The sequence below is a fragment of the Apodemus sylvaticus genome, chromosome 12 (assembly GCF_947179515.1).
Source record: "Apodemus sylvaticus chromosome 12, mApoSyl1.1, whole genome shotgun sequence".
In the NCBI taxonomy this organism is placed as follows: domain Eukaryota; kingdom Metazoa; phylum Chordata; class Mammalia; order Rodentia; family Muridae; genus Apodemus; species Apodemus sylvaticus.
Window position 1 is genome coordinate 62,245,088 of NC_067483.1, and position 27,971 is coordinate 62,273,058.

The window sequence follows — 27,971 nt, forward strand, 5'->3', positions numbered from 1 at the left end:
AGAGTCTAGTGAGATGGAAATTACAAGATTACAATAAATAGATGTCAGGCACAATGACCTTTCTCTCTTCCATCCCTTCATAATGGAGCTGAAATCTTTTGAGTCTCCCAGCACAGATCTAATTACTGCACTTCCAACGTGGGGGAGGGGAAAGAGAGAACAAGACAAGCGGGACACCTGGGGCAGGAGGATTATTGAAGAGCACAACATTAATTTTTTAAACCCATTGTGTTCTTTCTAGGAACTGAGACTGGCTCAGATCCCTTATCGAGTCCACTCCAGAATAGCCCTGCCCATCCCGTTTTCTTGGACAGAAGAACATTTACATGCACGGTCACACACAAACGACCACGCACACATACCTGCTCCTGGGGCAGACTCATACTGGGTTGTTTGTCTGGGACCACACCTCTGCCCATCCGGAAGAGAATGATTGTGTCAGAGACAAAACTGGCAGCTAAAAAGGGTACAGTCAGTTGGTCTATGCCACACTCTGTCTCCAAAGGCATGCATTTCTTGGCCCAACAGCAGGATGATAAGCACCTAGAATATAAGCCAACTGCCCAGATTACCCAAAGCCATGCCATAGTTCTCTGGGAACAGGACAGTTGGGCACTAAAAAACTCAAAAGTGCTCAGAGCCTGGCAGCAACTGACTGCCATTTGGAGCCAAAGGTCACGCTGGGGCCCACTTCCTACATTACAGCTGTTTCTCCATTCCTACATTACAGCTGTTTCTCCATCTCACATACTACAGAGACACGTGAAGAAGGGCCAAGGACTACAGAGTTGCTATGTTGCCTAGGAAGGACCACACACTTGACTCTCATCCACTTCCTCGGTCCCTCATCACCCGGTACGCCATCCACCCAGGAGCAAGATGGACATATAAGGTGAACCCTGAAGGAGCAGAGGACTGAGGAAATGGAGTCTTTTCTCAAAGGAGCCGTGCTACTTGGAACAAGTGAGGCTCAGATCTTCATCCGCAATATAAAAGGTGAAATCAGATCCTAAATCCCTTCATACTGCTAAGGTTTGGCCAACTATCTTCATTTTTTTCTCTTTGGCTAGAACACATTTAGCTGGTTTTTCTGTTGATTCTTAAAGTACCTCTGCATCTGCTGCTGTCATCACTGGGCTGCTGTTTGCAGCTACTGAAACTAAGTAACTATGGTTTCCATGCCTAGGTGGAGTGGATCCATGCCGGGTGTGCTCACTTGGGCATCTGGAGACTGGAGACTCAGGCCGTCTCTGGATCGGTTGGTAGACTCTTCAGCCAAGCAGCTCTGTTCCTGTCTCTCAGCCCCATCCTCCCACTTTTGTTAACCATCAAGATACCTTAAGCATGTTGTCTCCAGGGAGACAGCAAGAGGATAAGCACAAACACGCAAGCCCCTAGAGTCCAGGCTGGAAACTACACTGCCTCCACTGCCTCTCCTGACGAGTGTTGCAATCCAGAGCAAGAAGCTTGACCAGATTCAGAAAATGAGGAAATGGAACATGTAAGGGGCGTGGTCAGGACAGAGGGAGCTTATTCTACTGCAACTGATGGTCCCGGTTTGAGTGGGGGTGTTGGGGTAGCCAATGGTCTGCCCTTCTAGTCCACGCTCCTAGACCAGAAGATGGTTTCAGTGGAGTCCACAATATCCTGGGCACTTATAGGCTCTGTCTCCCCTGGGAAAGAACTGCAGACTCCCAGCCTGGCAATCTGTACCTCCTCTAATGCCCCAGCCTTGGGGCTCCTTGGGGACCAGAACCAGGTCCCTCTTGAGATGATGGAACAGAAGACCCTGTAAAAAGCAGGCCTGTTGACAGCTCTCAGGACCAGAGAGGAGGAAGGGAGGAGGAAGAGAAGAAGTAGGAAGAAGAAGGGGCTCCTGAAAGGGGGAGGGGAAGGGGGGAAGCCAAGAGGAGTAGCCCGTCTCTAGAGAGCTGCAGAGCTGACCCTAACCTCTAGTTTATTGGGAAGAACCAAGGTTGACCAAGATATCAGAAAGCTCTAGCCATTTTACCATTAGCCAGGAACTCCGGTGACTCACTCCATCTCTTCAAAGTTAGTTTCGTTGTTTGAGAACTAGAGCAAGTATCCTCAGAGACTGGGATTAAGCCGTCCACGTAGGCTTTGCCAGTGCTAATCATTCATTGAAGATGGGTGGCATCTCCCACCTATAGCCTCGAAACAGGAGAGACATCTCCTGCTTCCCATGCCCTTTCCCGGCATTGCCACCTCCACAGTAGTAGTCATGGCCTTGTTTCAAGCCCACATTGTCGCTATCAAGTAAGTCCACAAGAGGCTTCTCTACCCCCTGTCAGGTTAGACTTGCCATCGGTGACTCTTGGCTCGACTCTTCTGGTCTGTCCCAGCAGGCTGGCTTCTCTCACACACATTAAAGGTCAGCTCTTGGACGGGCATTATTGCTGAGCAGCTGGAAAGGCCTCGGATGCTGATTTCCTTTTCTCTAGCTACTAGATCATTCTTTTATCCACCAACTCCCAGGTGAGAAGCCAGGCCCTATACTAGGCTGTTCCCTGTCGCCTCAAATAATAGCATCTTTTAACATTTCATCCGGACTCATCTCCCTGAGAAGACAAATCACCAAATCCATTCCCATGCTTAGAGGCCCCAGGGAAAGATGGAGTTTGTGAGGGACTCCCAAACTGCTTTATCTCTGCCATTGTCACTTGCTGGCCCTCTTATACTCAGTGACAAAGGCTAGGGTGGAGAGAGAGAGGAAGTTCTGTGAGTTTGGGGGGGGGGGGCAGGGCCAAGTAGAAAGAAGCATCCACCAGCTTGCTGGCCAGGCCAGCTGTCCGAAGGTGGCCTCCAGCCAAGGCCTCCCACACCCTCTTTGGCCTTCTAGCTGACACATGTATTTATTGAGCTGCTGCCATGTGACAAGCCAGGATGAAGTTGGGAGGAGCAAATCAGAGAGTAAAACGGGACAGGTTCCTGCCTCACAGAATCATCTGCACCTGGTAGAGAAAACAGATCACAAACAGTAACTGATAAAATTATTTGAAACTTTGTAACCTTCTGTCCAGGGTGTAATTACATTGTTGTTATGCAGTCCAGGCACAAGTCAGGACTCAAGGACCTCCTTGTGATGAGTGATTTAAAATTCTCTTTTAAACTGGCCAAGAGTTAATCAGATGCCAATAGGATAAAGAACTAGAGAAACAGCAGGCAGAGAGGTAGAATGTACAAAGACCCTGAGATACGAAGCACCTAGCAGGAAACAAGCCCTTCTCTCCTAGGAAAAGCAAGAACTGCCTACCCACGTGGTTAGTCACAGGGGAACGTGGGTTTCTACTCACTGAAGATTTTAAACAGGTTTCTGATACCAGTAATGTTGAATGACAATCAGTGTGGACAAAATAAAAATAAATAATAAAGACAACTCAAGAGGTTTAAAGTAACCGGAAGCAAAAGCTTCCTGACGTACAGGGACAGCAGGACCACACTGCTGAAGAAAATGTCTGCTTCCTCTAAACAACTTTAGACTCAGATGAATGTCTATGTAAAATGGTTTGTAATTGCCTTACCTTGGAAAGATGTCTAATTCTGGTTCCCAGATGCACTGTTTCAGCCAGATTTTCCAATTATGCACAGCAGACACAATAGCCACTCACTCTGCCTTTTTTTAATTAAATAGGTAGTATATGCTCAAAACTTTGAAAACCCTGTAGGCATTATTAATCAAATAAGCCAATGGACTTCTGGTGAATCGCTCCTGTGGGCTGTGTGCTGTGGGAAAGCATTGTAACTGGGATGTAGCCGAGTGTAGGGCCAATGAGGCTACATCTCTAGCAGCCCAGGATGGGAAAGTTCTTATAAAAACAAACTCTGTCCTTAGGGGGCCTGCACTGTGATTTGGGGGTGGGGGGAGGAGGAGACAAAATATAGAGAAAGGTGAGTCCCATTTCTAGGACTGACATATCCAAAGTTGTATATAGATGCTGCTAATAGGTTCTAAAGAAAATGCCAGCCAGGTACAGTGCTCACCAGTAATTCCAGCACTCAGGAGGCTGAGGATGGGATAGAAACCTCAAGGCCAGCCTGGACGATAGGGAGAAGGGCTGCCTGGACAGAAAAACTTCAGGCATGGCCGGCTGTGTCCCACACTTTAGGACGCACACAAACAGGATTGTCAAGGACAAAGCACCAATCTTGTAAAAGGAGGGGGTATGTGTGGAGCTCCTGGACATGCCCCCACCCAGTCTATGATTGCTGGGACTCATCTGTGCATTAAAGTTAGTATGGACAGATCTGGGTTTTATTACCTTTGAGTGAAGACACTTCTTTTTCTTTCTTTTTTCTTTTTATTTATGTATTTTTGTATGTATTCACTTTATATCCAGCTCAGTAACCCCCTCCCGGTCACCCCCTCCCACAATCCTTTTCCACATTCCCCTCCCCTTCTTTTCTGAGAGGGTGGGAACCCTCCTGACACATCAAGTCTCTTCAAGGCCTGGTGCATCCTCTCCCATCAGCCCAGCTAGAAGAACATATCCCACAAACAGGCAACAGCTTTTGGGATAGGCACCGCTCCAGTTGTTTGGGACCCACATGAAGACCAAGCTGCACATCTATGACATATGTGCAGGGAGGCCTAGTTCAGCCTCTGTGAGCACCAAGGGTCCAGGTTAGTTGGCTATGTTGGTCTTCCTGTAGAGTTCCTAGAAGAGATACTTTCTGTGTCCGTAGTTAAAAACAAAAACAAAAACCACAACTACTAATTTAAAATCAGGGGTGAATAAGGACACTTTTTAAAATAAGAGATTATAAATTATTATTGGCTCCTTTGACATTTAGGACCTTTTTCTACCATGATACCTTTAAGTAATTTGCTAAAAAGTATTTACATGGGCATTCCCCCCCTAATGCACTATAATGCTGGGTACCTGCCTGGGCTTGGGTCCCTAGCCTCCGAAATTCCAGGTAAATGTGCCCAGAGCTCATCAAAAGCAGTGATTGATTCAGACTTAAGACCCAGTGAACAAAGAAGTAGCAAAGTCCCAGGGCAGCCTGGGAAAGCCCATCAGGCACCACTGACCATGAGAAACTCGGGCAGCTCTTAGAGTCATTGCATAAGCATCCCCAACTCACTCACACCTTGAGAAACCATCACTGTGACCATGTCCCTCATATGAGCCTTGCTCAGATGCTGGGACTGGGGGCGGGGCAGGACGCAAAAGCTCAATTGACTTAACAAGGACAGTACCTTTGCACAACCATCTGGCCGCCCAGCGGGTCTCTTGTAAGAGGTCACTAGAGTGTATCTAGGAATCAACAGATGGACTCTGGTTCCAGTATGGTATAATCCAGATTCTCCAGCCACACATACAACTCTGCCACTGTGAAAGATGCCAGAGAGTTCCTTCCAACATGAGGCACTTACCACTCTAAGTCATCTTTAAACTACAGTTTAAAGATGCTCTGCTCTGGAATCTTAGAGCCACACAGCACAGCGACCTGCAAGCTTTTAGCCCCCTCACCTCCAAAAGGACTGCGCTCTAGAAGGCCAACAAGCAGAGCGGAGGATTCACTCCGTATCACTCACAGAACTTTGCTGAAATTCATTGAATGTAGCTCCCAGTCTCTAACCCACCACGGTAACCACGTATGCCGATCTGGAATGATGCCCCACTCCAAGTCCATAAAAAGTAGCACTATTAGGAGGTTTGGACTTGTTGGAGAAGGTGTGGCTTTGTTGGAAGAAGTATGTCCCCTGGGGTTGGGGGACTTTGAAGTCTCAGATGCTCCAGCCAGACCCAATGGCTCACTCTCTCCCTACTGGCTTGGAGCCTGTTGAGAACCCCACCCTATCTCCTCATATATGAGCTTGTGTTGTGGGTAGCAAACACTCAGCTGCTTGCCCAGGGGCCATCAGAAACTAGAAGCTGCCTCCAACCCTAACAGAATTTGGCATCACCACCCCCCACCCCCACCCCAAGGAGAATCCCTTTTCTGCCACTCACCTCCACCTTCCACAGGCTCCCGAGACCTCCCCAGGGGTTCTCAGTAAAGGACAAGGCAGCAGGGCTTCTGGCAGCTGTCACAGAGAGGTATCATCTTTACCGAGTGACTGTTTGCCTGGTAGGGAAATGTCTTTCTTCCCTTGCTCAGAGCCTGAGCCTTTCACTTCTGTACCTGATGATGGATGACCTGATGCTGGATGATGGAGGTGAGAGAGGCCTCCGAGAAGGTACCCCAAAGACACCAAGCTCACCTGGAGATGCCAGATTGATGTGTGCACACAAGATTCTCCAGGGATCTGCCAAGCATGCCCCATCTCCTCTACTGCTGTCAGAAGTGCCACCAAACGCTGGAAGACACTCATTCAGTATGAAACACTGCTCCTGCAGAGGAGAAGCACAGGTGTGAGTCGCTCTACACAACCAAACGTTGTCAGAAGCTGCGGTGTCTGAGAACTCCCTGGTTGGGGGGGGGGGGGTGCCTGGGATGCTTAATTCAAGTTTTGAAAGTAAAAATTGTTAACTAAGCAGGTACAAAGAGAAATATTTTGGTTTTGGAAAACTGAATCATGAGGAAGATTTAAGAATATTAGTCAGGATGGTTTGTGAAATGTTATAGTAACAAGCAAACCCTGCACTAGCCAGATGGGTCAGGTAGTAGCAGTTGCCACTGAGTCTGGTGACCTAACTTTGATCCCCTTGGACAAGGTAGGAGAGAACTGACTCCCACAGTTGTCCTCTTACTTACACATCTATCCTGGGGCATGTAGGCCCACATCCATACACACATTCATAAACAAAAAACGTTTATATATTGTAATGGTTTGTATATGCCCGGCCCAAGGAATAGCACTATTAAAAGGAGTGGCCCTGTTGGAGTACGTGTGTAACTGTGGATATGGGCTTTAAGAGCCTCATCCTAGCTGCCTGGAAGTCAGTATTCTGCTAGCAGCCTTGAGATGAAGATATGGAACTCTCAGCTCCTCCTGCACCACGCCTGCCTGGATGCTGCCTTGCTCCCACCTTGATGATAATGGACTGAATCTCTGAACCTGTAAGCCAGCCCCAATTAAATGTTGTCCTTCAAAAGACCTGCCCTGGTCATGGTGTCTGTTCACAGCAGTAAAACCCTAACTAAGACATGTATTAAAAAGATTTTAAAAGTAAATCCTAAGGTCTTAGATTAATCTTAACCTGAAGCCTTACTATAACAACACAACAAAGATTCCTTTCTTGTTTACAAAAATTAAAAAAGGATGTCACCTATCAGGAAAGCCTCCCCCATCTGGTGGATGTCACAAGAAACTCATGACTCTCAAGCCAAAGACAGAAAAGGCTGAAAAGGTATCACATAGTTATCTATCTCTGTGTGGCAATAGCTACCATTGCTTCCGATACTTGCAGTGTGGTTAGATCCTAATAAACCTATCATACCTTTAAAGTATCATAAGCAATAATGCACTGCTGAGTCTTAAGCTGCCAAACACCCTTGCTTAGAAACACAAGAATCCACAGTGTGTCTTGTTTCCTGTAAAGGCACAAACTGAGTAAGGACTGAGGTTCAAGACTCCACCCAGTACCACAAACCAGCATCATACAGGAGAGGCTATCACAAGCCCAGGAAAAGATGATGATTCAAACTTCATAGTAATGTGTTTACTACGTGCATATGGCTTTCACGCTATTGTAAAAATGGAAACTAGAAACTCAACCACCTTAAGTCAGGGCCCATTTGCAATTCTAAGGGAAGCCAGCTCATGAAGAGAGCTCAGGGATATTTGATTAACTCTATCTCAGGCGCATTAAATTTAAAGTTCCAGCTTCTTGCCTGACTAGCTACTCTCATTCCTGAGAGTCCTTCTTATAAAGATTCTAGACCCTTCCCTTTTGTCTAGGGCTACTGCCAAACTACCAGGTTCAAAGGTGCTTCTCTCAGCCCGTGTGACCAAAGCACTGGCTAGGAGTCTGCCAGGGGAGAAGGTGGCTGCTGCCTTCCCTCATTCCCAGGGGTGAACCAGACACCCACAGGGCAAGGAGATTGTGAATCCTGATAGCCTGTTCACCCACAAGTGTGTATGGAGCATTCACAATCTATCCAAGTATTGCATCTGGTGACGATACAAGAGTGACTGAAGCGGGAATACAGCTCTCAGTCTAAGTGGGGAGTTAGCCAACAGAGAAATTATTTCACAAAAATATAAATAAATAAATAAATAAATAAATAAATAAATAAACCTACGATCTAGGGTGAGTGTCGTAAAGGAGGAAATGAAAAGCTGTGTGGTACAACAGAGAAGTGGCCCCAACAGAGCACAGACTACCTAAGGGCATTTGGCCAGGTGGTAGTGGCGCACACCTTTAATCCCAGCACTTGGGAGGCAGAGGCAAGTGGATTTCTGAGTTCGAGGCCAGCCTGGTCTACAGAGTGAGTTCCAGGACAGCCAGGGCTATACAGAGAAACCCTGTCTCAAAAAAAAATAATAAAAAATAAAAAATAAGGACCCTAAGAGGAAGACACAGTGTAAATGAAGGCACAGGGCAGCAGGCTCACTGGGTGTCAGGAGAACTGCAGCCAGCAGGGCCAGCCGAAGCTCAGAGAGCAGATGTGCAGCTGAGGTGCCATTCCTGTGGAAAACCATAAGTTTTATTTTCAGGTGAGGCCCATGCTTCAAGGTAGCCTAAACCAGAGTGGAAATAGTTTGGCACGGGCTTTTTATTCACAGTGTAGGAAAATGGTGTTCTGGTGTTTCTTGGTGTTGTCTATGAGATGGTTCATGATCAGTCCCCATAAGCCACATGATAACCCACCCGAGTGAAGGACCAGGCAATCCTTCATTCAGGCTTCCAAGGAAAATGCACAGAAAGAGTCCCAAGATGGAGGAAAGAGACAGCAGCATGCACCGCCTTCTCTTCCCTCACAGAGAACCCAAGTAACAAATGAACACTTGCATTTTGAGGTGGGTGACTATCAGAAAACTCTGGAAATCAGTGAGAGGGAGACTGGAACTTTGAAAGTCTCAGAGACCTGGGAGAAGAGCACAATAAAAAAAAAAAGTTCCTAGTATATGCTTCCCAGTGCTCTACCCTTTGACAATGGTCTAACCTTTGACAGCGGTCTAACCTCTGACAGTGGTCTAACCTTTGACAGTGGTCTAACCTCTGACAGTGGTCTAACCTTTGAAGAGCAAAGGTGAAGAGCATGCCAGCAAACTCCATCATTGTGAATGCAGACAACCCCGACCACTGCTCACAATCCCACAGACTTACGTCCTATTTAGGTTAGTGACTTGAACTCTGCACAGTAGCCTTGTTTGGTACGGTATGTAATCTCCTAGCAATCATGAGTGCTGTGACCAGGAACTGTAGTGAGACATGAACTACTGTCTGAGTTTAAGCTGTCAGAGCAGTCACAAGCCTGAGCCTATTCCCATCCCCAGGAAGAAAAGAAAGATGAAAGGATTACCCAGAAGCTGGGGTGTTGGGAGGTAAAGGAGGGAGGACAGCTAGTGTGGACTATGCACTGTGGCAGAAACAAGAGAGGCATGGTAGAAGAGGAGACTGACTCCCAAAACGTTGTCCTCTGAGATATCTTTCACACGCTCACTTGATATGTGCACATGGACACACAAAATAAATAAAGATGAAGATTTTAAGTTGTCTAGAAAGTAGAGCAATGATTATTGGAGGTTGAGGGTAAGCGGAGTTTGGATTTGACCATTCATAGTATGTGCATGTATGAAAGCATCACGATAAACTTCATCAATATGTATCATCAATATATTAATTAAACAACCTCACTTTAAATTAGCATGCAAAGCAACGTTCCCTTATGACATTTTCAGTCTGCTTAGATTTAGACGATTCTCCCTTTAAAAAACAAAATGGACCATTTTTAGAATCATTTGTCCAAAGAAGTTAAGTAGTTAAGAGTATAACTATTTAATTGTTGACCAGCCTGCTCTAAAAACAACTGGGGGCACTTTGGTCACCACAAGTAATGCCAATGTAGTGTCTTACAAACTGGAGAACCAAACCCAGAATACGTAGATTCATTGAGCGCAAGGGAAGGTCACGCCTCACATAGGTCCCCTTTCCTTATCCAGTTACCAAGAGGAGTGGCTCAGAGAAAAGCAGATGAGGAAGATTTGCTGAAGGGTTTGGCACACTGTCTCAAGAACCTGAATTTGTAACATTTTTGCCTAAGGATGGTGTTATATGCAGTGATAATCTGTCTGCAGGACTAGAGACTGGGAATAGTGCCTGCAGTCCAGCACCATAAAGTGTCGCTGTGGTCATTGGCGTGAGTCTAACTATTCTCCTCCTCTTCTGAAGGGGACAGCAGATGGCTCTCAGAGGGACCTGCGGCTTCAGTGACAATAAACAGTTTATATTTCTATACAGGAGCTCTTTCCACCACACCTCTGTTCAAGCTGTCCTCCATCAAAAGCGAGGCTGGAAAGCTGGATGACCTCTCAAGTTCACAGAGCACACCAACTCTAGAGTCTCTTGACTGCTGTGAGAGCATCACAGAGCCCCCTATGGGGTGGCTGCTCGTGAGAAGGCTAGTTAACTCTTTGGGGATACAGGGCGTGTTCATCTTGACTGTCAACTGGGGAATGGAGCACCAACGAAGAGGAACATCTCTAGATGGATCTATGAGATTATTTTCAGGAAGGATTAAGTGGGGGGAGAGACCCTCCTCCTGAGGAGATGGTGCCTTCTGGAAGCACCTTAAAGGACCATAAAAAGAGGTCCAAGGAAAACTCCATACTATTTGCTTGCTTGATTTCCCTTCTTGACAAGTGTACCTGTGCTACTGCTGATGTTGCTGCTGCTACTGCTGCTGCTGCTGTTCATGGTGGTGGTGGTGGTGATGGTAATGATTTGGCACTGATGATGGTCAGGATGATGATAGTGGTGGTAGTAGTGGTAGTGGTGATGGTGGTGATGATGATAGTGGTGATATTAGTGGTAGTGGTGATGGTGGTGATGGTGGTGATGATGGTGGTGATGATGATAGTGGTGATAGTGGTGATGGTAGTGGCGGTGATGGTGGTGGTAATGGTGGTGGTGATGATCATGGTGGTAGTGGTGGTGGTGGTGCTGATGCTATCTTCCACTTGCACTAGGTTCTAGCTTCTTTGACTCTCTAATACAAACTGAAGATAAATGACTCTCCAAGGCCTTCAAAGCCAAACTGAGCCACTGAGATATCCAGCTTCACGCACTGACCTGGGCTTTCAGTGTCTGATATGCAGATGATTGTTGGACCCTAGGTCCTACATGGGAGCCAGTCCAATAAGTTCCCTTTCATAATGTATATTCACTCTGCCAGCTTGTTCCCCTATCCTAATATACAAGAACACAATATTTTTAACCAGGATATTTGTATGTGTGTGTGTGTGTGTGTGTGTGTGTGTGTGTGTGTGTGTGTGTGTGTAAAGTGTGCATGCACATACATGCACAGGAATACACATGCCATAATGCATGTGTGGACGTCAGCAGACAATTTCTGGGAGTTGGGTCTTACCTGCCACCTTGTTGGGGTGGGGTCTCCCTGGATGTTTCTGCTACTGAGCTTCATACTCCGGGGAGTATGAAGAGAGAGCAACCAAATGGCTCTTTGGCCCCTTCCTCCCATCCCCCTGCAGGAGTGCTCGGGTCAGAGGCATGCACAGCTGCATCTGGCCTTTTGTGTGGTACAGACTGAGTGAAGTCCTGACTGAAAGCAGGCTGCTGACACAGCACAGCTGCACCAAAGACCCCGTGCCCCTGGGAGTGGCCAAGCCTTCCTCTCACCCATGTGTGGATATTAACAGAGCGTCTTGAAAATGACCACCTTATCTTTCTCCCCAACCCCCATGTTCACGGATTGAAAAACTGCACCCTACAGAGACAGCTCCTACAAAGATTAGTCAAGCCTGCCTCCTTGTTCAGCTGCGTGTAGTAACTCTGCCTCCCCGTTCAACTGCACACAATAAATCCGCTGTGATTCTGAGGTGCCGGGGCTTCTCCAGCAGACGGCCCAGTCCACCTAATCCCAACTTGTTTATACATCTGTCTGTCTGTTTTTTCATTCTCTTGCCATGCCAGTTAGGCAAGTTTCTGGAGATCCCCTACACACACAGCGACAGACGCCATACCTGCCCAGCAGCAACCGAAGATGAAAAACAGAACAAGCCCCAGAGGCCAACAGCTCTGCCTGAAAACGCATGCAAAAGCGCAGAGGCACTCGGGTTCTGTAAGCCCCAATGCCCCTGGCATCTGTGGCCTGCTATTTGCTTAAGTAAATGGCAGCTCATTAAGAACACATTAGCGGTGTTATAACCATGTAAGGAAAGAACCTCGTGAACTCTGAGCCACCAGAGATTTCTCGGATTCAGTTGTATGGCCTTAGAGGCGTGAAGCAGGCACTGTCGCTGGCCAACTGTCTGTCCCCCTACATGGGAAAGAATAGATCTTTAGGGAAACACGGAAGAGACTTAATAGTAAATATTTGTTAAATGGTGACTGATAGGTTGCCTTTGAAAAGAGAAACTCTTACTAATAATAGGGAAGTGTCTGGTGGAAACTGGTTTGGGGAGGCCTTTCTCTCAGTGCCCGAAGAAGACTTGAGGACAGCAGTTACCAGACAAAGCCATATGTCTTCTCTTTACACAGATCACTAAATGATGGCTCTGATTCAAGAGGCCTACAGTTCAGAACCATTTCTCTTGAGCCCTCTTATCTGTAGTTGCTATCCCATGGAGATCCAACCCAGGCACCTCCTTTCAAGAGTGTTCAAAATGCAAAATCTCAGACTTTGCACAAACCAAGAGCCTCCTGGGCTAGGGATGTCGTTCAGTAGTAGAGCACTTGCCTGGTTATATAAGATGCGAAGCTCAATCTCCGAGGTCAGGGAGACTGGAGGGACACACAAGTGCCAGTGGCTCTTTGAAGAGCCAGTTAGGGCTGGATGTGAGTCAAGAGATCCTGCCCACAGAGTTATGGGGAAAATTAAGCTCCCCCAGTCTTTTTAATACTTAAAAAGAGTTACCCTCAGGCACACAAACTACAATGCTGGTTTGCACTTCTTTCTCTACCTCAGTGCTTGCCATGTGGACCAAAAGAAGAGAGAGGAAGCACAGGATCCCGAAAGATCAACCCGGCCAGGGGGCTAAGACTGTCTCCAGCACCCGGAGGCGGCCACTGCCCTCCTGATTCTAAACAGGAAGTTACCACGAATGCTTCTGGTGAAGCGGAAATGAGGCAGGCCTGTGCCTGACAGGGAAGTACACCAGTCTGAACTCGGATCTCCATACCCAGCCATTAGTGTAATCACCAGTTTCCTGGAGCGCTGGCTCTCCTCGGCACCCAGGCAGTGTCAGGTTCTGCTCTAAAGGATCGGGACTCGGCCAGGGAGCAGTTTCTAAATGTTCAGAGACAGGAGGCAGAGAGGCTCCTGAAACCAGGCAAGTGCCAATTGTGGGATATTTTTAGCCTCGAGTCCTATGGAAAGACAGCTCACAAAATCCTACTCAGCATCCCCTCCTCCCCTGTCCCGGGAGGAATGGGGTTGCCTTGGTAACCCGACAACATGGATCCACTGCTTAGGGGGACACCTGTAACCCGCCCACAGGTTTCACCGAGAAACACCCAGGGGTGTTCTCACCTGTAGGCACTGGCCTCCTTTGCCTGGACAGAGCTCCCAGAGAAGCACCCTGCTTCCAAGTCTCAGGAGTCCAGGAAGCCCTCACTGATGCCCGCTGTAGGACCCCTAGGGGGACCCTGAAATGTTGGGTTTTCAAAGACGTCTAAGCCACCAGGAAAACAACACACAGCGCCTGCTCCGGCTCGGGTCTTTAAATTTTCATGGAATCTCTGCTGCCTGAAGATCAGTTCCTTGGCTTGGTGTAAGGTTAATTATTCATGTGATATGATTCTTTGGGGAAATCGGGGTTAGGGGTCAATAAACCACAGCACCGTCTTCCTCTTCCTCCTTCTCCTCCTCCTCTTCCTCCTTTCTGAAGACCTTCCCACTCTTTCCTTGAAAGGGATGAGGAGAAGACGAACAAAGCATCACCCTGAGTCCCAAGATTTCCAGCCAGAGCCTTACCTGCATCGTTTCTCCAGGACTAGTAGGTGCCTAGTAGGGCTCAGCCCAAGGTTACCCAGCGGCACCGAACTTGGGATTTTACAAATGGGACCGCTGGTAAACTGGAGCACAGTAGGGAAATGTTCTGCAGCTGCGTGCTTCCCTGAACTGCAGCAAACAACAAGGGTGCCGCTGAAGGCAGACCACATCCAGGTCACATGTGAACGGAGCTGCTTGACCGGCTGGAGAAGACATCACCACAGCCCTCATTAGCTCTGTTTTGAAGACTTTGCATTGGTCACAACAGGTCTTGAGATGATCAATGTGTTAACAGAACAAATGCCACCTCCTCTTTTAATTAACTTACTCTCTCATGATGAAAATATCTCTATTGGATTTTTATTCTGTAAAGAATTTCTGCTTGTTATTTTAAAAGGAATACAAGTAAACAGTAGGGCTGCTGCTGCTGCTGCTGCTGCTGCTGCTGCTGCTGCTGGTGGTGGTAGTAGTGGTGATGGTGGTGGTGGTGATGGTGAGGATTGGTTTTAATGTGTTAGGAGAAAAAGCAGGATTACCTAAAACCTGCACCAGGAATAATCACTGCCTAGTTTCAGTGACCAGTCTTCACACACACACCCTTTGTGTCTGTGTGTGTGTGTGTGTGTGTGTGTGTGTGTGTGTGTGTGTGTGATCTTGACAGCACTGCTTCATGTGTGCTGAGACGGTTGAGGCCTCTTCCTTTCTTCCTGGCTCAGGGTGTTTGTGAGCAAAGCTTACAGGCTTCCCACCCACCTCCTTCCACGTGTACTGGGTATCACACCCTGCATATCTCCTTCCAGGAGTCCCACACTCACATCCCATGCAGACTCCCAGGCCTCCTCTTGCAGATCCCCTGCCCACATCCCTGCAGGCCAAATGTGCTTACAGTCTCTCTTTCAGGTCACAACTAAAATGGTTCTGTGATGTTCTCTACCCAAACTCTATAAGGAAGGCTTGGAAGCAGCCCACAGGCTCTTGCACAATCTATCCCTCTTGGTCATCTTCTGGTACATTCCTTTTGCATTTCTGCTCTGGCCTGACTGGCCCCATCTCTGCAGCTGCCATTCCTCCAGCCTGATCAACCCTCTTCATAAACATCACAAGGATCATTTTCTCCTTCGGATCTCCTCCTCATTGCCACCTTCACGGAGAAGCCTGATTGGCCACCTCAACCTTCACCCCAAGCCCCAGGACGTCTTTCTTTTCTCCAGCTGCCTTTCTGTGAGGACCTACCATCATTACCAACTAGACTGGATTGAGAGTCACACAGGAAGCACACTGGAAACATGAGCAGTCCCGTCCCATTGGCTGCCTACCCTAGCCTGACTGCTATGCCATCTTGAAGTCTCCTCCACCAAAGAGCTTAGTCCATTGGTTTCAAACTTGACCTCTCAAATGGTCAGGACCTGGGAAGAGTGCAGCCATGTTCTTTGCTGGGTCAAAGGGGGAAAAAAAAAAGAAATCAAGTTGAAGACCGTTGTTCCTTTCTCTCTGCTTCCTGACATCTCTCAAATGGTCAGGACCTGGATAGAGTGCAGCCATGTTCTTTGCTGGGTCAAAGGGGGAAAAAAAAGAAATCAAGTTGAAGACCATTGTTCCTTTCTCTCTGCTTCCTGACTGAAGTGGACAATGTGACCAGCCACCTCACCCTCCTGCCACCACGCCTTCCCCGCCATGATGAACCATATCCCCTCAAACAAGCCAAAATCAAGGCTTTCTTCAGCTGTTCCTTGTCAGGTACTTGGTCTCAACAATGCAGAAAGTAATACACATACGTATCTCTCACCTATTGTTCCCTAGAAAGAAAGTTCAGCGGGTGCGGCAGGATGAGGATGGCTCAGTAAGTGTGTGCTTGATAAATTCATCTTGACTCTCCTAGTTGAGCAGGGGTTCAAGACAGCCGGCAAATGTCCATGAACTGAGTTCTCTCTACATCGACACCTTCCAGATGGCAAAGTACAGGGCCCTGCATTGCTGGGACAGCCACCTGTTTCAACATGGTCCCTACATAGAACCTGACAGCATCCCACCTTGGAAGGGTCTTGAATAACCTCCTACATTTAACTTGCCCAATTAGGACACTTTTCCCACACTGTTACATGGGCTCAAGCTAGCCAAAGTTTGGGCTGGGCCTCAGGTGTTGGCTGCTGGATGGTGATCTCATACGACAGGCAGTCTAGCTTCCAGAGCAGTGGCATAGTCACCGAGCACCCACCCATGCATGGTGCTTACTCAGCTTTGGTTTTGCCCTGATCCACTCTTTTCTTTCTGTATCCCAGGTCTCTCCTTTAGAGGAGGAATGTTTACTGCATCTCACTGTATATTGAAAGTCCCAGTGGGACAGCAAGAAAGAAATATCAACCTGGGGAACCGAGGAGGAAGCCACAGCAGAAAGGAAATTTAAGGGTTTTTGTTGTTATTTTGTTTCATTTGTTTGTTTGTTTGTTTGTTTTTAACATGAGAGAGCAAGGTCTTGAACCTGTGATATAGCATGCATGTGGCAGTCAGAGAACAACTTGCAGAAGTCAGTCCTTTCCTTCAACCTCATGGATTCTAGAGATGAAACTCAGGCCAGCAGCCTTTTGGCAAATACCTCTAGTTGGTAAGCCATCTTGCCAGCCCAAGGTTGTCTTTTGAAAACTTATAATGATATATAGATAGAGATATATAGATAGATGCATTAAAATCCAACTTCCTTTGGACTTGACCCTAGTTCCACATTTTAACCTGAGGAAAGAAGCAGCTCTAGAGATGGAGTCCTCTAAACAAGAACTGCCTTGTCCTGGCCTTGAAACTTCTGACATCTGTCCCAGGAGTCTGTCTATGGATACACACACAGACAGACATGGACACACGGGCATAACACACATAAACACAGAGACACGCACGGGTACATACACATACACACACAGACATAAAGACACAGATACACAGAGACATGCATGTATGCACACATGCACAGTAGAAATGGGAGAGGGAGGGAGAAGAAGAGAGAGCATTCACAGCCCAGATGGCAGGAGTCTGAGTGCCAGGCTCTCTCTGGCAAAAGGCTGCCTGCCTCCTCCCCTCAGCATGTCGAGGATCAGAGCTACAGAGAACAAGAAATCTCCCGGTGTTGCCCTTGGCCTTCCTGTGAGAGCTTCATGCGTAGTCCAGCTGCTCCCTGTCCAGTGTAACTGTCTTCTCCACAGCGCTCCCTCTGTGTGGTGTCCCTGGAAAAGGAAAGGCCGGCACACTCCCAAGCTCTCTGCCATTGTCTTCCAGAAAGCAGGAATCCAGACTTGGTCAATAACAAGGGCGGGAAGGGAAGGAGACTGGGCCACCCCACTGTGCTGAATCCTTGCCATCCAACAGGCAGATGGTCCCCTTAGCCCCAGGAATAGAGGTGAGCAGCCAAGGTGGACACTGACTCCATAAATGACTCAATGCTTCTTCCTCGCTGGTGCTAAAAGAGAAAATATCACTAATCTAGGGGACGTAGCTGAGATTCTATAGTTGTAGGACTTTAAATCTGTGATTATGTCTTTTGGAACTACACAGAGTAATGCAGACCGGAGGCTATATGATACACATGAAACAGCTCGATTGATACTCAGCAAAGCTGCAAGGTAAGTATTAGGATACTGTGTTAGTTGGGGTTTTATTGTTGTGACTGCATGCAACTCTTACAAGGAAAACATTTCATTGGGGCGGGCTTACAGTTGCAGAGGTTTAGTCCATTATCATCATGGTGGGAAGCGTGGCAGTGTCCAGGCAGGCACAGTGCTAGAGGAGCCAAGAGTCCTACATCTTGGTCCAAAGGCAGCAGAAGGGGACCTTGTACCACACTGGGCTTGAAGCATAGGAGACCTCCAAAACTGCCACTACAGTGACACACGTTCCAACAAGGTCATACCCCTCTAATAAGGCCAGACCTCCTAATAGCGCCACTCCCTATGGGCCAGTTCAACACATGAGTCTGTGGGGGACATTTCTATTCAAACCACCACAGATACCATTTTATAGTGGTAATTACTTGATACTCTGAGAAGTTAGAAATCGCTGGTAGGGTGGCGTCTCTGTGAACCTTTTACATTCCATTGATCTTGTATGGATGGATGAACAGATGGGCAGATGGATAGATAGACAGATGAAGAGAAGTAACAGCAGCTGAACTACAGAGCCTTCCAGCCAGCTAAACTAATGATATAGTGGCTATTTAAAGGAATCAATTAGACTGATTGGTAATTAGCATTTCAGCAGTTAAGAGGCGAGAGAAGGAGAAACTATCATCGGACCATGTACTCTGGAGCCAGGCTGCCTCAGTTCAAACCTCAGATCCACCACAGAGCAGCTGAGTAGCCTCCATCTGGTTATTAACCCTCTCTGAACTCCAGTTTCCTCATTAAAATGAGACTGTTATAACTGACAGAGTTCCTGGGAAAGTCATGTAAATATTATAAAAACAATATGCTTATCACTTACTGTAATGATATTTGCCAATTTCACAGGATCTGACAACACCTGGGAGATGCCTGAAGACACACCTGGATCTGACATCACCTCGAAGAGCCTGAAGGTGGTATTATTTGGCCTCTGGGCATACCTATGGAGGATTATAGGCCACTAAGGCAAGATTTTGTCTTTTAAAAAAGGTGAGGGCTGGAGAGATTGCCTAGCAGCTAAGCGTACTTGCTGCTCCTCCACAGAACCCTGTTCAGTCCCAGCACCCACATGGTAGCTCATAACCACTTGTAACTCCTGTTCTAGGAGCTCTGATGGCCAGGCACATACAAGGTATGTAGACAGATGTGAAGGCAAAACACACACACACATATAAAATAAGATTTAAAGCTTGGTATGATGGCACATGCCTTTAATCCCAGCACACGGGATATAAAAACAGACAGATCTCTGTGCCTTCAAGAGCAGCCTGATCTACATAGCAACCAGGACAGCTAGGACTGCATACATAGACCCTTCCAGAAAGAAAAGAAAAGAAAAGAAAAGAAGAAAGAAAGAAAGAAAGAAAGAAAGAAAGAAAGAAAGAAAGAAAGAAAGAAAGAAAGAAAGAAAGGAGAGAGGGAGGGAGGGAGGGAGGGAGGGACGGAGGGGGGGAGGAAGGAGGGAAGGAGGGAGAGAGGGAGAGAGGGAGGGAGGGAGGGAGGAAAGGAGGGAGAAGAGAGGGATTTGTTAGACTGGCTTACAAGATTAGGGTTGCTCATTTTAATAATGCCATGCATTTATACACTGGAAAGTAGAAAACACAGAAGCTCCTAACTCAGCCAGACACCTCAGTGCTAGCCTGAAGGTCTAGAAGCTTCCTAGAAAGCCACTCTGTTGAGTTCACATTAAAAAGTTGAAAGATCTGGAGTCTAATGTCTACAGGAAGCAGCCATCTACAGAAAAAGGCCTTGCAGGTCCACACGCTATCTTCTTTAACTATCCTTCCATCCAGGCCACCAGCCCATTGGGTGGAGCGTTCCTTCCCCAGTTGCTGTCCCATCTGCCAATCCTCTCTGGTGATGTCCCACAGACCCACAAAGGTGCGACAGCGGAGACCCAGCATCACAATGGAAAAGGACCAAACTGCATCACTTCCAGACTTGCTTTAGCTGTTTGCTGGGTGAATGAATTTTGTTATCACGGTACTATGCAAAGCCCGCAAAAAAGTCTCTCATAGAGCTCAAACATTTACTTCTGAAGACTGCCTCAAAGCAAAGTGAAGTACCTTAAGACCTTTCAGAAATTGGTATTTCAAGATTCTAGAACAAAACTCAAATGCATGCATCATGGCATCCTAAGAGTGAGTCCTACAGAAAACCATGACACTTTCCTGAAAGGGGTAAGGGCTCAACAAACCAGCATCTGTCCAGGGCACAGGTGGCCACCAAGTTTCTTGCAATCAGGAAAAGAAGCTCTAAGTGGACCTCAGAGCAGTGGGTGGGGGGGCTTGGACCTTTTGTAAGCCACAAGCTTGCTCCCCTCAGCCAAGATGCTGGAGAGTTCTTGGATTTGTGTCTTGTCCACATTGCATGCATCTATTTGAAGATCGTATGTATGAAGCATCCTGTAGGTTTCTTAGGACAGTCATTTTATGTGCCGAACGAAATGAGACCCTGAGAGAATGAGCCCCACCCTGAGCTCAGTCATGAGTGCGGGCAGAGCTGGGATCTCACCCTCAGAGCCTCGGATGAGTGAACTGCCAGGCCAGCAGGGCATTCTCACGGTTTCCACATCCACCCTCACTTCACAGCTTTGGTTCTTGCCATTTAATATTAGGAGGGCCCAAGGGAGGATGCTTGAATCTCACTCACAAGGGGGAATAAAGTGGACAATGGAGGTGGTTGGAGGGAGGGAACTGGGTGGGACAAGGGAGTGAGGAGGAAAATGGGAATGGGGAAGAGGGGCAAGAGGGCTGGAAGAAATAAGGAAAATCAGTGGGGGCACATCTCTGGGATGAGCAGGAGGGGGAGGGTCCCAGGAGTCTATGGGTGTGACCCTAACTGAGATTGCCAGCAGAGGGCGATATGGAGTTTAATGTGGCCACTTCCTGTAGCCAGGTGGGACTTCCAAAGGAGAGAAGGGGACACCAACACCCACCAAACCTTCTACCCAAAATTTGTCCTGCCTACAAGATGTGCAGGAATAAACAGGGAGCAGAGCTTGAGGGAATGGCCAACTATTGACTGACCCAACTTGAGACCCATCCCATGGGAGAGAGCCAACCCCTGACGCTATTAATGACACTCTGCTATGCTTGCAGACAGGAAGGAGCCTAGCATCCCGGTCTTCTGAGTGGCTTCATCCAGCAGCTGATGGAAACAGATGCAAAGACCCACAAACGTCAGGCAGAGCTCGGGGGAGTCTTGTGGAAGAGTGGGAGGAAGGACCGAGGGAGCCAGAAGGGTCATTCCACAAGAAGACATGCAGAGTCAACTATCCCGGGCCTGGGGGAGCGCAGAGACTGACCCACCAACCAAAGAGCGTGCAGAAGCTGGATCTAGGCTCTCACACACATGTAGCAGATGTGCAGCCCAGTCTCCATGGGGGGAGGTGGGAGGTGGGAGGAGGTTCAGGAGCTGGTGCCAATGTGCACCAAATGTCTCACGGGGGGATAGTGTCTTACCCGTAGCCCTAGGAACCCCTGGAGACAATGAGATAGATGTGGCCCAAAGACACTTGAGACCGACTGTGTCTGTCTTGGTTGTGCCCAACTCCTACCCTATTTCAGGTATCTGGAACAGTTTGTGGCACATTTGTAAAAGAAAGGGAGATGGGAAGGAGAGAGAGCGGAAGGAAGGAAGGAAGGAAGGAAGGAAGGAAGGAAGGAAGGAAGGAAGGAAGGAAGGAAGGAAGAAGGGAGACCCGAGTAGACTTACATTAGAGAATATGCTCAAATGCAGAAGGTGTGGTGGGAGCAATCAGGAGCCCTGTTAACAAGTCATAGCAATAGCCCAGGTGCAAACTGGCAAGGAAAATTAGAGGTAACAGAAGAGGAGCGGGCACAGTCAATCAGCAAGGATGGTCTCAGCAAGACATGCTGAGCACTGGAATGGATGCAGTGCCCAGAGAGGGAGAGGTAATAGATGCCTCACAGAGACCCTTCCTGAAGGACTGACTGCTTGGGAGGAGAAAGCCTTGGGACTTAGAGCTGCATGACCCTCCCAGAGAAAGAGAAAGAAGTCACATCCTCTGGGAGCAGATGTTTGGGGAGGAGCTAGGGCGGTGGGAGGAGCTAGGTGGTGGGAGGAGCTAGGGTGGTGGGAGGAGCTAGGGTGGTGGGAGGAGGTGGGACAAATGAAGGCCCCTGCAGTGATCAGACAACCTGAGGCAGCTCCCCCTGCTCACCGGGAGGCCAGCCCCTCACCTCAGGCGTGTCCCCCCACCCCCCACAGACAGGAGCAGCTAGAAGAAGGGGGCCAGGATACAAGGGAGCTGCCACTGGTGGGCAGCAGCGGCATGCAGTACCAGGCTGGGGGCTGCTGGCAGCAGCTGAGGTGTCAGGTAACACAGGGGACTAGGGCAGTGCCTGTCTTATGCTAGTGGAAGCACACAGGGAGGCCCTCCAGTAGCCTCAGAGCTAGGGTTGGCAGGACCATGGTGGATTTGATGTTCTGTAGAGAGAAAGTCAGATTCTCCTTTTCCCATGTACAGGCACCATTTTTATGGTTGGTGTGGTGACATCATTACCTTGGCATTTCCTCTACCCTGCTCAAAAGACTTTGATCAAGTTGGAGAGGAATTGAGATCTTTATGCCCATGTTTCAGCCCCTACCCCATCAGCCCCTACCCCATCAGCCCCTACCCCATCAGCCCGTACCCTATCAGCTTCTGGTGATACAGATGCAGGGCCACAAGCCCCAGTAGCAGTATCAGGTAGCTTGAGGAACACAACCACACCATTCTTTCTGAAAACCAGCCCAGTCGATGACAGTCCATGCCCACAGCACCTTTAAAAGCTGAAACGTGCCCCATGGTGCTGGCTTCTCTGGAAGGAGCCATGCAAGAATCAACAAGGTGGGGCTGGAGAGATGGCTCAGCGGTTAAGAGCACCGACTGCTCTTTCCAGAGGTCCTGGGTTCAAATCCCAGCAACCACATGGTGGCTCACAACCATCTGTAATGTGATCAAATGTCCTATTCTGGTGTGTCTGAAGACAGCTACAGTGTTCTCATATACATAAAATAAATAAATCTTTATTAAAAAAAAAAAGAATCAACAAGTTAACCCTCTGTGGTTCAGAGAAAGCTCAGGAGGAGAAATGGATGCCTCACCCAGAGTCACAGAAGGAGCCCAAGAGCCCAGATGTAAACCCGAGGGAAGAAGGGTCTCTGCATAGCCGCTATCATTCATAAACAACCCCCACTACATAATCTGCTCATGTAGCTCTGAGTTTAGCATTGATGCATTTATTGAGCATGTACTATGTGCCAGGCCCTATGCCAAACACTAGAAATACAAAGATGAATGTGGTATGTATAGTCTCTGCTTTCAAAGACTTGACAGTTCACTAGGAGAGCTGACATGAAACCGGATCTTTAGAACAAGCAGAGTCATTTTAAGGGGCAGGTGGGATCAAGTGACCTCCTCTTACCAGTACCAGTGCCTTAGCTCATTGTGTAGGAAAGGAAACTGAGGTTGAGAGAATTAACGACTCATCTCCATGGCCACACTAGCTAGAGAGACGTCAGTTACACTGAGAAACATACACTGTCTCCTCTGCATATCTCTCCTCGCTGGTAGCTTGGAACCCACCAATACGTGAGTAACTAAAGCCTAAAAACACCCGGAACTCAGGTAAACAGCCTGGATGCAAATCCAAGTCAGAAAGCTAAGGCCTTCCCAGGAAAAGGCCTGCAGAACTTTGCATGGAATGGAGGCTCCTCTCCGTAAGGCTGCACCCTTACAGGTACAGGATCTCCACCCCAGCTCTGGGCTGTGAGCCCCCGCAGCCATGGTCCCAGCTCCCAGAACACACAGATTTGTGGAGGACTAGGTTAGCCACTTGGTCTAAAACAGCACTGCACACGCGGAAATAGCACCACCCAGTGGCAGCATGAGGAACTGGCAGCAGAGACCGGAGGCACCAGGCGCACCCTGGCGGCCTGAAGGAAAAGAAAACTCCAGTAACGAGTAAGGGAAACCCTGTGCAGAGCAGTATGGGCTCTTTTTCTCTCTATGGGTTGGACATGCCCTACTCCAAGGTACCCTTCCCTAGAAGAATATCTTGCCTGGGTGTGTGACTCCTTCTCCTAAGATGTACCCCTGGTTCCCCTACGCCACGCATATACACCTATGGGGAAAAGCACCCAAGACTCACGGTGTGTGGCCCAGTCTGTCTTGCCTTTCTACTCTGCAGTCTGGGGTGGGGAGACCGGGAAGGGGGGGAGAGAAAACTGGAAACCTGCTCAGCTTCCTTCCCAGCAGGGTTGTAAGCCTCAACCGGCTGGAGAACAAAACTATCATTATTCAAATTTTCTGCTTCATAATAACCTTAGCAACCGTGTGGTTACAATTTTATGAATCTTAAGTGCCCCTACCCCAAGCCATGAGTTGAAAGCGTCATTGCCAGTGAGGGACTCTCCCAGGAGGTGGTAGACTTCCTTAGGAGGGGGGACCCAGCGGAAGGGAGAGTCATATTCATTCATGTTCTCCGCCCCTCTCTGTTTTTCCCTCCCTCCCCCCTTCTCCAGCTGTCATGAATTAGTTTTGCTCCACCATACCCCCACCCACCCACACCGTGTTCTGCCTCCCTAAAGGCCCAAAATGATGGCATCTAGTGACAATAGACTTAAACCTCAGAGACCATGAGCCAAAATAACCCCTTCCTTCGTATAAGTAGCTTGTGTCACATACAGTGACACAAGCAGTGGAAAGCCAGGTAGCGACCCTGTGGTGTCCAAGAGCCCACAGTCCACTTCAAGAGTATCGTCCCCAGGCCCTGACTGTTACATATTCCTCACACAGCATCATTCGTCACCGCTCACCCACCCCAGCAAGCAGCAGAGATCTAAATACTCAAAAGTTCCAAATAGGAAATTTCAATCATCTTAAGGGTTTTAATATATAAAATGTACAAGAGAGCCAGCTGGTTTTTTTTTGAGACAAGGTCCCTTTTATGCAGTCCTGACTGTCCAGGGATTCCCTCTGTAGACCAGGCTAGCCTTGAACTCAGAGGTCTGTCTGTGCCTGCACGCACCCCCACATCCAACGGGAGCCAGTTCTTCAGAACAGACATTACAATTCCCAGTGCACTGTGAAGGAGATGCACTTCAGTGCAATCACAGAAGCACTGCGATGCCTTGATGACCCAGCATCCACACAGTTCGCGAACCCCTCCATCCATCCAGAAAGCAATCAACCCACCCCCCCCACACACACACACTACTAGCCACAGGTCATGAGAGCAAAACTGGCCCTGCGTCCAAGTCCAAGACGTGAAGATTCAGGACAGAACAAAAATTGCCATGGGGGAGGGGTAGAAGTAAGAAGCAGCCCTAACCCTAAACCTTATCCTAAAACAGAAAAATGTCTCATTTACTGTGTGATGGTTTCGATGAAAATGGTCCCCATAGGTCCACAGGGAGTGGATATTAAGTGAGGCCTTGTTGTAGTAGGTGTGGCCACTGGGGTGGGCTTTGAGGTTTCAAATGCTCAAGCCAGGCCCATTGCTTCCTGACCATTTAGATGCAGAACTCTCAGCTCCTTCTCCAGCACCATGCCTGCCTGTATGCCGCCAGACACTTTCCTGCCATGATGATACTGGACTAAACCTCTGAACTGTAAAGCCAGCCCCAATTAAATGTTTTCTTTTCAAAGAGCTGCCATGGTTCACAGCAATAAAACTCTAAGGCATAGTGCCTATATACCAAGGATTACAGCAACCACAGGAATGAGGACTGGGCCAAGATGGCTGTCTGGGATGTCAGGTTTCTTCATTAACATATCTTCTAAAGGTCTTTCTGATATTCTGTCCTGTGCAAGTCCTAATGGCTCACACACACACTCATCCGTCTTCTCCCCATCACACACACACACACACACACACACACACACACACACACACTCATCCATCTTCTCCCCAGTCTGTGCATCTCTTTCACACAGTGGTTTTGTCTGATTTATCTCCCCCTTCCCCCCCCCTCAAGTCCCAGGCTACTGGGTGAAATCTACTTCTTCTATGATGGTTTTCTGGGGAGGACCAGAGCCTGGATACACATCTGCGTGCCCAGAACCCAGGCTCAGACAGCAGAAATGACCCACTAAGCATGTGGATTCCTGGCAGACAAATTGCATCACTCTGAGACCTGTCCTCCTCCTCTTGGGGTTTCCAGGCCTGGGACATCTCAGTGATGTTCCTGTTCTATCTTAAGTCCAATGCCAGACTTGGAAATGTCAAAGGTAATGTGGGAAGCTCCCAGAACTCCGTCTCCCTCCCTGAGCACCTGCCTATAAAGGCAGGCCAGGGCAGAGTTGACCAGGCTCTCGGCTCTATTTGTGCAGCAGATTCCACTCTGTGTATTGGCTCTGACACTCACTACTGGCCTCCCACACAGCTGGCCAAGACACACACACACACACACACACACACACACACACACACACATGATCAGTAAAGATTTGGGGAGAATGAATCCAGGCGAACCCGTTCTCCACAGGGGGCTTGCGAAACATGCCTAGCTTCTACTGAAGTTACCTCTGCTTTCTCCCCCGCTCTTCACCTAGTCTCTCTTAGATGAGCCTAAGGGTAATGGTTGCTAAGTCAGAGATCTGTCTGGGCTCCCCCAGCTATAGCGTATGTATGTGGTCCTCAGTGAGGCCACTACCTTAGTGAAAAATTCCATCATTCAGGATACATCATAGTTCAGCAGGAAGGTGAGCCAACTGTGACTGAGGCAGGAGCTAAAGATCTGAGGGACTCAGTAAATACTTCAGAAAAAGCCAAGCGTTAAGCCTGGCCTTGAAGCCCACGAGACTCCGCAGTGATCTGGAGTTGTAGGTTGTGGATTAAAATAGGACTCAGGAATGTTTGGAGCGTAACAGAGTCTAGCTTTGCTGACCGTGGATAAAGATATCATAGAAACAGTCCAAAAAGGTTGAACATACAGGATAAGACCCTAGGATGCCGAGCAGAGACGACACCCGGGGGCTGTGGGAAACTTGGACAGGGGAGGCCACCACCCAGGAGCAGAGTGGGCTCTGGCTCAGATGAATCTGGCAGACATTTGCAGGATGAACTGGAGACAACTAAGACCAGTTCAGAAGCCAGAACAAGAACCAGGCAACAGGAAGTGGGAGAGGCAGAGAGCACAGAAGGGAAGACCGGAACTGTGAGTAAGAGAGAGAGAGAGAGAGAGAGAGAGAGAGAGAGAGAGAGCCCGATGCTGAATGAGTGCGCAGGCGCGCTCTGCAGGAAGATCTGCAGACTGGGCACCTCTGCACAACCAGAGAAGTTAGGGGAAAACTTCGGAGTTGAGTCGCAAAAAGATGAATCTGGCTGCGTGCCCCCGGGGCCTCTCCCCTTTACCTCCTACCATTGCTCCCGAAACATTCTGTCCACCAGGTAGCACCCAGCGCGGCTTTTGCCACTACGGAGAGCAGCCCTTCTTCCAGGGGCCCTGCTCTTCCCCACCTGCAGGACTCCCAGGTATGCTTGGGTTCTCAGCCCCAGCATCTCCTCCTTCCGGAAGTCGTCCTGAGCCCTGCCCTCCCCTAGGCTCAGTGGACAGCTCCTTCTTCCTCGCTTGTAATGGTCCCCTGCTGCTGCACAGCTGTTCACCATGCAAAACAGAGATCCACTTATCCAACCGGGATATAACAAGGTTTGTTGAGCACCTACTATGTTGCAACTCCCAGCTTCAGAGAATGCTCTACGGGTACAAATGCAGTCCCTGTTCCCGGGGGGGGGGGGGGGGGAACAAAGGAGAAAAGGAAATAGTCAGGTAACAGACTGTCTATATCCTAAAGGCCACCTCTTCCCCCCTTGTCCCCCCGGATCTCCCCCACCCACCCCCACTCTCTCTCTCAGAAAGGACAGGGTGGTTCTGAAGTAGGAAGTCTGGAAGGCAGCTGGGAAGTGAGGGCTGGATCTCAGACGCGATGACTGCAAGCAGGAAAGAGCTTCCGGGAACTCAACCCACTCGACTTTAAATTCCACTGAACCCAACACAGAGAGTACAGCGGGGTCCTGAAGCTCCCGGGGAGCAGGAAGAGTAGTTGGCTTCCCTCAGCACAGCCCCTATGCCAACGCCACTGACACTCACAGAATACATACCCTCAGTGCAGGAAGCTGCTCCCACTCAGAACACATCCTCCTGAAGGAACGGGGGACACCAGCCCGCCTGCTCCCTCCATGAAGCAGTGATGCTCGAGCTACGGAATGTTCCTGTTCCAGGCAGCAT

General features: G+C 48.6%; 1 long non-coding RNA gene across 1 annotated transcript; it reads right to left on the bottom strand.

Annotated features, from left to right (window-relative positions):
- Window positions 1–5,984: 5,984 nt before the first annotated feature.
- LOC127697439 (uncharacterized) lies at window positions 5,985–27,971 on the bottom strand. Its single transcript, XR_007980469.1, has 3 exons — window positions 27,845–27,971; window positions 6,230–6,359; window positions 5,985–6,052 (listed from the first exon to the last, which is right to left on the bottom strand). It is a non-coding gene; the product is annotated as an uncharacterized LOC127697439 (long non-coding RNA).